The sequence below is a fragment of the Sinocyclocheilus rhinocerous genome, unplaced genomic scaffold, assembly GCF_001515625.1.
Source record: "Sinocyclocheilus rhinocerous isolate Xijiao unplaced genomic scaffold, SAMN03320098_v1.1 scaffold86, whole genome shotgun sequence".
Taxonomy (NCBI): domain Eukaryota; kingdom Metazoa; phylum Chordata; class Actinopteri; order Cypriniformes; family Cyprinidae; genus Sinocyclocheilus; species Sinocyclocheilus rhinocerous.
Window position 1 is genome coordinate 1196424 of NW_015650012.1, and position 10657 is coordinate 1207080.

The 10657-nt window shown below is 36.8% G+C and overlaps 1 long non-coding RNA gene across 1 annotated transcript in view; it reads left to right on the forward strand.

Moving 5' to 3' along the window:
- Positions 1-10657, forward strand: part of LOC107711318 (uncharacterized) — a 20184-nt gene that overhangs the window by 8120 nt on the left and 1407 nt on the right. The window contains exon 2 of the long non-coding RNA XR_001636691.1: positions 3213-3220. This is a non-coding gene — a long non-coding RNA (uncharacterized LOC107711318). The remainder of the gene's footprint in view (positions 1-3212; positions 3221-10657) is intronic.

Genomic DNA, 10657 nt, shown 5'->3' on the forward strand with positions numbered 1-10657 from the left:
GGGGGGTGTAGTCCTCCGGTCAGGTCAGACGCAGTCCATGTAACTGCAGTTGGAACAGAACATTCAGCTCAGAAGGAGTTTGTAGTGTGTAGTATGTATGTTAAAGGGACAGTTCATCCAAAATGAGAAGTCTGTCATTACCCACCCTCATGTCGTTAAAAAAACTGGATGACTTTTTCCTCTGGAACATAAAAGGATAAATTCTGAAGAATGTTCACATTGCTCTTTTCCATACAATGGGGCATATAGTAAGCAGGGGCCAGTTGAACCAGCTAAGTTACAACTTAGTACTAAATATACAAATGTTACCATTACACATAGTTGAAACATAATGCTATGTATACCATAAATATTTACAAAAGCATCCAACCAGTAGTAATAGTTGGAATACTATAGCAGACTGACTAAATTACTAAATTAATGTATTACTTCACAGACCTTAATCCTTTACACATATATGATGCTCCTGACATTTACACTTGTTTATGTTTTAGGAGAGAGAACATTATGTAATTAACTGACTTAAAGTGGCTCTTCAAAACAAAAAGTAGCCTATTTCTGCTGCAGTCACTATAACATTAATCAAACAAAAGACAGAAAATTCACTCGGTTTTCTTGACTGAATAACTTTTGTAAATATATTTGTAATGTATATTTATTACAGTTGCTGTACCTGAATACCTGAATTCCATGACTTTTCCAGGTTTTTCATGACCTTACGAACCCTGGAGCTCAGATAAATTCAGGTTTGTTTTCAGGCCTGTTTTTCTTGCATGGCCATAACATATTGAGCAAATTACCTAGAAAAAAATCGGATTATACGGTATATTATATATACTCTTCAAAAATATTATGTATAGAGTATTATACTCTTCAAAACAAAACCTTTTGGTGTGTGTGTGTGTGTGTGTGTGTATGTGTGTACCTGTTTTTCTATTCTGGTGGGGACTTAAACCTGAATACACACAGACTCATGGGGACTCATGTCATGGTGGGGACCTAAATTGTGGTCCCCATGGGTACAAAAGCTTATAAATCATACAGAATGAAGTTTTTTGAAAATCTAAAAATGCAGAAAGTTTCCTGTGAGGGGTAAGTTTAGGGTTAGGGTTGGTGTAGGGCGATATAATATACGGTCTGTACAGTAGAAAAACCATTACGCCTATGGAGAGTCCCCACAAGGATAGCAAACCAGACATGTGTGTGTGTGTGTGTGTGATCTTTTGTCACTATTTTTGTATGAATAAAATAAAATAAAATAAAAATATCCCACTTTGTATTTAAAATAATTCTTAGGTACAATGTACCTATTGTGGTCATGTTGAATTGCAAAACACTTTTGCTGCTATTGATGTGGGATACAGTTAATGTTAGGGACAGATATGGTTTAAATGTGGGCTAGGGGTAGGGTAATTACAGATGTTACTACAGAAATTAATTACAGATTTAATTACAGGAAGGTATTTTTAACTAAGTACAATGTAAAAATATGTATGTACACCATAAGTGCATTATATCACATAATTAATTAAAATGTAAGTACATAGTAGTTAAAGAAACTTAATAAAAAATGGGTAAAAAAAAAATTTTTTAATTCAGTTCTTATTGATGGGAGTGTAAGTGATAACACTACTAGTGTAAAGCAGGCAAAGAGAGAGTTTAACTGTACAGAAGAAGAAAAAAAATATTTTTTTACATCAAAAAAACAAAACAAAATCTCCCACACTGGCAAGCTAGCTTTTTATTTTATTTTTTCGCATGCAGGTAGTCTCGCTTTTGTTTGTCATCTCCTTCAACATGATTTGGTGCAAACGTAGTAGCTAAACACTGTGTAATTTAAATGAATTTATTTCATGATTTTTATATAACATTGACAGTTTCATGAGGCAAAACAAGTCTGAAACAAAGTGTACCACGATAAACTGTGATTTATTTTGATTTTCTATTGAGATTCGGAAAGCCCACCATGAACATTCTTCAAAGTATCTTCTTTTCTGTTCTACAGAAGAGAGTAAGCCATACGGGTTTGGAACAACATGAGAGTGAGTAAATGGCGACATTTCACAATTTTGGTGATCTATCACTTTAAATTTTGCAGTTTACAGTATGTTAAACATTAGCAAGCTTTTAGGTATGAGATTTTTTGCATTTTAAGCTTCTTGGCCTTGGCTGTATGTACTGTAAACCAGTGTTTCCCAACCTTTTTTTAGTCGCGGCATCCTTTGGAAATTTTATCAAACTTGTGGCACCCTACAAAAAACAATAAACTGCAGTGTCCCCAAACAGTTAGTGCTACACAGACAGTTAAACCACATTCCAACCTTTAATGAAGCGTAACTTGTTGATGTATAGTGGTCAGTCCAGTCTCAAAGGAGGACTTTTAAGTGGATTTGCACATAAAACACAAGAAAACTAATATAGGGACACATCATATAGACCTACAGTTTGAACACTGCTGACACAAGGCTTTTCAAAGCCAACAAAAAGATGCTTTCAGGGAGTCATGTAAGCAAAGGCTTCTGACAACTCTTATGAAATATTATGACTTCAAGTAAGCCATGGTTGTGGAGGAGTACTTCAGTTTGAGAAGACGAGGAAAGTTTATATTATAAGTTGAACAGCACAAAGTCTGTTTCCAGGTTTGACTCACTGCTCTTGTGTGGCTAAATCATTAAATCATTAGCCAAACTTGCTAACAAATCACCTCAGCAACGCGCCGTCAGGTGTTTGGCAAATATTTGCCTTGGAAGATTCAGTAACTCCTAAACAAACCTCCAGGCTACTGTACCTTCACATGCAGCATGCAAAACACTTGAAATAAAATAATAAACTTTATGGTTCAATGAAAGCAACAATACTAGTGTCCGCTCTAGCGATTCCCGCTAATACTGCTCGTCTTTCAATGGGTGTCAAACTTTATCGGCTGATTTGAAAATTGACAGTGTGTAGAGATGAAAACAAGTTAGAAAAGATGTCAGTTGTCAAAGAAACCGAGACATGACTGAAAGACACTTTTCTGTGCATGGAGAGAAATTAGCAAAATGTCACTCAGAGACTCATTAGCTTGAAGGCTAGGAGATGGAGTTAGTGACTCAAGACGCTGTGTGAGAATAACATCTTGTTAAAAGTTTTTTTTTTTCTTTTGGGACACCAGTCGAATCAATTGAAATGCCAGGTGAATTCTTCCTTGAAGAAAGAAACAAAAGAAGAAGATGAAAAAGTGAATAGCCCTTTTATCTCCTAAGGATATCAATAGCCTGCGGTCCAAGTGAACAAGCACTTAAAAAGGGATCAATGGAAGATGAGAGTTAAGTCAACAAGGTGGAAACGGAGACAGAAGACTCCAAAAACTTACTTACTCTCACTTATTTCTCTTTCTTGTTCACTGTTTGGCCTTTGGTTTGTGAGCCAGTGTTTGTACTACAGACTGAGCACAATACCCTCATGTCCCAACAAAGGCACGGTATTGCTTTTATGACCCACACGCACTTTGACAGATTGAGCGAATCCTAAACTCCCTGTTCTCTTTTATCCTTATCAGATTAATCTGGAGTTTTGGAGTCAGCATTTACCTTTACTTACTGAGCAAGGCCAGTGTTCGGTTACTCACATTGCGTGTCTTTTTTTATGCGCTACCTGTAACAGCTGCTTACTAGGCTATTTGAACAGTGTCTCCATAGTCAGGACTGTGAAAGGCAGGCTGGTTGGCTGAATACAGCAAAGGGAGTACAATGCCATGGCCCAGTCTGAACTCCAGAGTATAATATCTCTTCCTAGCGGACAATTGACAGGTTTGGTGAGTCAGAGGATGTTAGAAGACACACACTCTGGGTTGGCAGCTGTTATGACACAACACAGCCACACATGAGACAGAAACAGTTAACATCTTTCTCTTCCCTGATGAAAAGACCAGCATAGCCTGTCACCAGCATATGTTGTGTTTGGGGGGCTGCGGGTGTGCTGGTGTCTCCAGTCTTCTCAACAAGCTTAAAAAGTTGAAAATGAAATTTCTGTCATCATTTACTCACTCTTGTGTTGTTCCAAGCCTGTATGACTTACTTTCTTACGTGTAACACAGGTATTTTGTAAATTATAGACTATTAGTTGGTCTTTTCTGCGCTTGTGAAATTGAAGTGTGCTTAACTGTACGGAATGTGCACTTGTGGTGTACTTCAAATCTTAAAAGTATATTTTTTAAGAAAACAGTATTTGCAGATAATATAATATTAATGAATTAAACTTTCATGGTTGTTTCTAAGCTCACATTTGCATTTTTAAAAAGTGCACTCTGTAATAGTATCAAATTAAACGTTTTACATTAAAGAACGTTTTAAACATTATGTTTTAATAATATTTTGTTAACATACTAAAGCATATGTAAAGTTAATAAGTAGCCTACTTGATTATAATGTTATCTATAGTGTTATCCAGTATTACTAAGTTACTAATTTTTAAATGTACTAAATTGCAACTTCATTATTACAAATTACAAATATATTTTAACGTGACATACCTGTTTCAATAGAAATGACAAAGCCTATTTTAGTTTACCATAATTGCTTGTCAGTAGATTTGGCAGGACTTTTTATCCATATTTCAATGAAATTACATATAAAGATGTAATTAACTGGGTCATAAAGCACAATAAAGTATATTATTATAAAGTACATTATTTCTATAGTAATTTTAAAGTATGCTAAAGTGTACTTTTTGTGCAATTGCATTGAATGAGGACTTCCAAGCTTTTAAAATGACACAAAAGCACCAATGAAAGTATCATAATCATGGTCATAATCATAATCATAATCAAGACATTTGAGATGCTGTTATGTTGATTTTCCATCTTTTTTTAAGCTTAAAAGCTCAATTCATTATAACTGCATGGAAAAGAGTGACCAGCACCCTCATCAAAACATCTCTTTTTGAAATAAAGTCATACAGGTTTGGAAGGATGTGAGGATGAGTAATGACATAATTTTCATTTTGGGGTAAACTGTCTCATTAACCACTACAACATCCTTGGTCAACCAGCTTCAACTTTTTTTGCTGGGGAACAACATGGCCAAGCTTGTAAAAACCTATAACAACCAGCATAAACTAGCCTGAAAGTGCATCCTGGTCTTTTAGGCAGGATTATCATTAGGTTAAAGTGAAAAAGAGAGAAGAAAAAGACAGATAGAGGAGGCGAATGCAGCCAATGCTTCAAACCATCACCATCAAATTGACTCATGTTTATCCTAAAGAGCGCCTGTCATCTATCCAAACCACAACTTGGTTTGAACCTTTTCACAAAAACACTGTGCTCTCACCAATGAAAAACATGTTTGTTCTTGCTTAAAGAAAGATTTAAAAAGAGTAGAAGCACTGATATCAATCTTCACTAGACTCACCGCTCCAGTGAGTAGGCAGTGTACAGTGGTAAACACACACTTAAATAACCAACTAATGTTACCTAACGGTTATGAGTGCATCCCTAAGGTTAGGCCGGCTTTTGTTTCTCACAGAAAGCATGAGGGTGGGTCATCTCTGGTGTCAACTCTCCATTAGCAGGGTGGAGGACAGACAAAAAGAAGTACAGGTGCTTGTGTGCATGTTTCTCAAGCATGTGCTTCTGGGGTACAGCAGGGATATAAAGAGACAGAAGGACTCAGAAACTGATCCAGGCTGCAGGGAGCTGACTCACCCTCTCAAATGGCAGTGGGCTTGGTCTCTCTGATAACCGAGCCGAAGGAGCTTTGTGAGGCTGTGAGAGGAACAACACATGTCACTCACCTGATAAGCATTGGGGAACTTTACTGCAGGACACAAACACCAATGAAACACCTCCTCTCCGCCTGTTCAGCAACCTGACACGGGTTGGATAGGGATCAGCACTGAATTTAAAACGTCACACTGGTGGTTTGCTGATTGTTGTGGTGCTGAACCTCACACTGACTTATCAGGCCTTCCAAGAATGTCCCTCTCCCACATTTCTCCCTAAAGAATTAGAGTATCTGAAAAATTCATTTGACCAACCATTAATTTGACTAACCATTTGATTTAAGTATTAACATTGTTTCAGCTCTTTATAACGGAAAGTCACCATCAAAGACTATCTGCCTTATTCCTGACGAGCCTACTGCGTTTTATGGGCGGAACTTCCATTCGAAAAAACTGAAATGAATCATTTCAGATCATAAGGTTGAAGGGTGAGTAGCATATTGTCATCTCATTGTACTCAGTTAAAAAAAAATGCATTATTGAGTTCATAGAGCAAGCCTTCCACTGATTGTTTACAGCTTAACAGAAGTTACACCCACAATTCGCGCAAAGCGTCATGGGGCGTAGGAATAAGGTGGATAGAATACCAAAGACTCGTATGTCACTCGTATAGTTTTGAATGAGGAGAAATGCAATGCTCAATATGGCCGCTCTATCAAAGAAGCCCCACCTTCTGAGTAAGAGAGCCAATCGCTAATCTGTGTAGTCATCGCATCACTGCAACCGCTCGCGTCCGGTGTAGACACGGTGTTTAATGTCGTTGGTGAGGAGGAAAGCCTGTATGTGTCCTATGCCTTAGCGGACAGCATGAAACCCACAAAAAATAAATAAATAACAGAGAGAGAATAATAACAGTTAATCTCTCTATGCTATTCACTATGTTTCAAGTGATGGAGGTGGGGGGTTTTTTCCCTGTAGGTTTTTTAAATAAAAAAAGCATGAATTTTTCATAATGTTTAATGAAATTATTTGGTAGTCTGAGGTGGAATGGGGATTCGATTTGTATAGGTTTAAAGGGGGGTGCGACCAAAAATGTTTGAGAACCACTGGTCTACAGTTAACAGACAGTGTTTAGTGCGGTCCACATGTTTACATGTTTATTACAGTGACTTTGAATTACCTAAAGTAATGTGGTAAAGCAACAGATTTGTTTTTATATTTCTGCAATCTACTTTAGTTTGTGTCATTTGTTACTGACTTTCATATTCATGTTTACATCAGGCTTATTTGTCAGTGCTTTATGTTGTCATAATTATTACATGCTTACAAGGTTGGAAGTTCAAAACACATGATTGCAGGACCAGGACTTTATTCCACAGAAAGTGGGATCTGTCTCTTTAGAGATCACTTTGGCAGAGATAACATGAAAACGTTTATTGTTGTAATTAAGACCCCATCAATTAAATAGTTGACTATTTGACCTTCAAGGCTTAGTAATGTAAAATTTAAGACATTTTAAGACTTTAAACTGCAAGAAAACACAGTGCTTTAGCAAAGTTGTTTCAAAAAGTTTAACCCTTAATTGCATGAATGTTTCACCAATCATTACATATCGGGTCTATATCAATCCGGACCTATAACACAGATGGATCTCTAACTGCTGCAATAGCGTAAAACTCTCCTGATATTTTAATAACAATTACAAAAGAATAAAATGAAGCATATTCCATTACCTTTTTAAACTTGGAAGGGTTCAATTTGAACAGATGATTTTACAATCACTGTCATCGTCAGAGCGCATTTCCCCATTATATTAAGCATCTGGCTCATATTCGCGATTTCAACCATATCGTTTTCAACATCTTCAAAAACAACATTTTGAATGCTATTCACCACATCCACCATCAAATGACTGTGACACTTATATTTCATTGCATACAGTAATTGCTTTGCAGTAAAGCCAGTTAGTTAAATTTTTGCCAATGATATTTTTTATTTTATGCCTGCGGTAATTATGAGTGAAACATCACATCGTCATTGTCTATGAAACAGTGACACTCTGAGGAATAAAGGTAAATTGCATTTATTGAGTCATCGGATATTTAATTATTGTTGCGCAGAACAAAATATACTTACACTATTGCATAGGCCTACCTCCGGTCGCTTGCAACCCTATACACTTTTTACAAAAAATTTAAAAATAAATAAATAAATAATCAGAAAACAGACATTCTTTTTTTTTTCTTGTTAGATTGTTTAATGAATAGATTGAATAATATTAGGAAGGTTGATACGTAACTTTAAAAAAATGAATGAGGGGAGGGTATTGGGTCGCTACCGAGGTAGGCTATGTGTTTAAGGGATAATAAACAGTGAAAAATGTTTCACTGACTATATATTATTCAAATATTTTACATTTAAAATATTTAACATTTAATCTTTCCTGCTGTCACGGAGCAGTCCAGCGACATGACGAAGAAAGTGTATCATGATTGGTCCTCTTGTGTGCATTCGAAGTGCTGATTGGCTCACAGATAGAACCTTATAGAACCAAGTTAGAGTTTGACTTTGTAGATAGAACCTTTCTGTTTTCTAAATAAAAAGTCCCAAAATGTACAGAACTTAAAAAACATCACATAATGTAAGTAAGTTGTCACAGAATAAGTATATGTGAATAACTAAATTGACAAAAAATGTCAGATAGAACCTTATAATTCCAAGGCGACGATTTATACATTCTGAGTAAAGTTCTCTTCTGGAGCTCTAGAAGTTACTGTGTGTTTTGTCAAGAGAAACATCTGAAATATCTCAAAAGTCTCAATTTTCTCTCCATTTAGTCTCAAGGCTGTCTATGAGTAACGATTAAGATATTAAAGATCTAATTTATGATCCAGCTTTTCTATAGGTTGACAAAGCTGAGTACATTGAGACCTTGTTAACATCTCTTCTGAGCCTGGTGTTTTGTCAAGAAAAACGCCAGAGTTTCAAAAGTCTCAATTTGCTCTCCATATGGCCTCAAGATTGTATATGTTAAAGAGAGCTCATTTGTGATCTAGCTTATTGTTAGGTAGGTATGCTCATGGCCGTTTATGAGAAACAACTGAGATACTAAAGAGATCTCCTGTGTGATTGGTCTTTCTTTAGGTTGGGCAGATTTAAACCCAGTTTGCGACACTGCTAAGGTCCCTTCTGAAATGCGCAAGATCAGTGTAATCTTTTTCACAGGAGAAATATCTGAGAAGCGAAATGACTTCAAAAGTTTCTATTTACTCTTGATTTAATCTCGTTGCTCTCAAGGAGAAACAACCAAGATTAAAGTGCTTCATTTGTGACTTTTCTTCCCTATGAGAATTACACAGTGTGCTTGTCCTGTACAAATGAAGACAAACAACTACGAGGAAGAGACAGAAAAAAAGAGTGCATGGGGACAAAGCAAAAACACCAGTGTCGCTTTTCAATGACAACAGAGTATTTCCTCATGGTTTGTTGTTCTATTGAGCCTCATGTGATTCACACTCAGCAAAAAACACTGCATTAGTACACTATAATTAATAAGCAGGCTGTTTGCGGCAACACCTACATAATAATTTTATTTTGTTTATGATTTTAATAGAATCGGATAAGGTGATAATTTTCATTTGGATGAGCATGACGAGAGCCTGGACAGATACTGTAGATGTAGCTAAAAGGCCCAGAAATGCATGCTGCAATACCTTTCTTTTAGGGTGAAAACAGAGGAGATGTGCTTCTCTCTCCCAGGGGTGTTATAGCCTTTCATCAGCACTGGGGCACAGGCTTCGCTTCAAGTACAGAAACTGACCCTTATTTTCAAGCGGGGTCCAGGGGTATGGTCCCCTGTGAGATTTTTTTTCTGCAAGAACAGCACAACAGAATCTGAATCCTGGTGACTTTGGGAGCATAATTTTTACACTTTCTTCAGTACAGTTGTGTTGCACTATACTGTAACTATGGCTACGGATGATTTTACTAGTTTAATTTCTTATCTGCATAAATGTACCCTATACAATATTACAAGCCAACGTTCATTACCAAACAGATGGACACTAGACAAAAAGTTTACTTTCTACTACCCATTAACGTAAACTACGCCAGAGCGCGTACACAACTCACGCACCAGATGCCGTGCGCACGCCCAAAGACAGTTGGACATGATATAAATACTGTTCGGTTTCTGGCACAAACCGATCGTTTCGTGTCTTAGGACATCAATGTGTCGTCACGAGCCGCAGGGTTTAATTTGGATTTGTCTGTGCATGTTTTTTTTACTCTCATAGACTTTGTTACCATTGCCATGCATTATACGACTGATAGACTGCAACGGCTGGAGTTAAAAATCATCATATGTGTTCTACTGAAGAAACAAAGTCACCTACATCTTGGATGCCGTGGGGGTAAGCAGATAAACATCAAATTTTCATTTTTGGGTGAACTATCCCTTTAATACTTTATTTCTGCAAGAATGCACTAAATTGATCAAAATCCTGAAATGTATTATGGTTTTGACAAAAATTTTAAGCAGCACATCTGTTTTGAACATTAATAATAATAATAATAAATGTTTATTGAGCAGCAAAAAAGCAGCTAAAGAGAACAGAGCTGGCTGTGTATATGACCGGATTTGTTCACTGCTGCAGAAATGTCCACCTCATGTTCACATATCAAATATATGTAAGGTCAGACTGTGCCTGTCCATTATATATTCTCTATTTACCCATTTATCCTTATCTGACTCCACTCCCACCCTGCCCTGGATGACTTAGATCCAGCTGTTGTTTTGGAAACCCTCGCCAGCTCTATGGTTTGGATAGAACAAGAGCGAGAAGGATCGAGGGAGGGGGTGAAGCACGGAGAAAAGTAATAAAGAGAGAGTTCACTTCAGTACAACATTGTTGTTGTTTTTTTTTGTTTTTTTTTCTTGAGTCACGAAGCCTCTGTG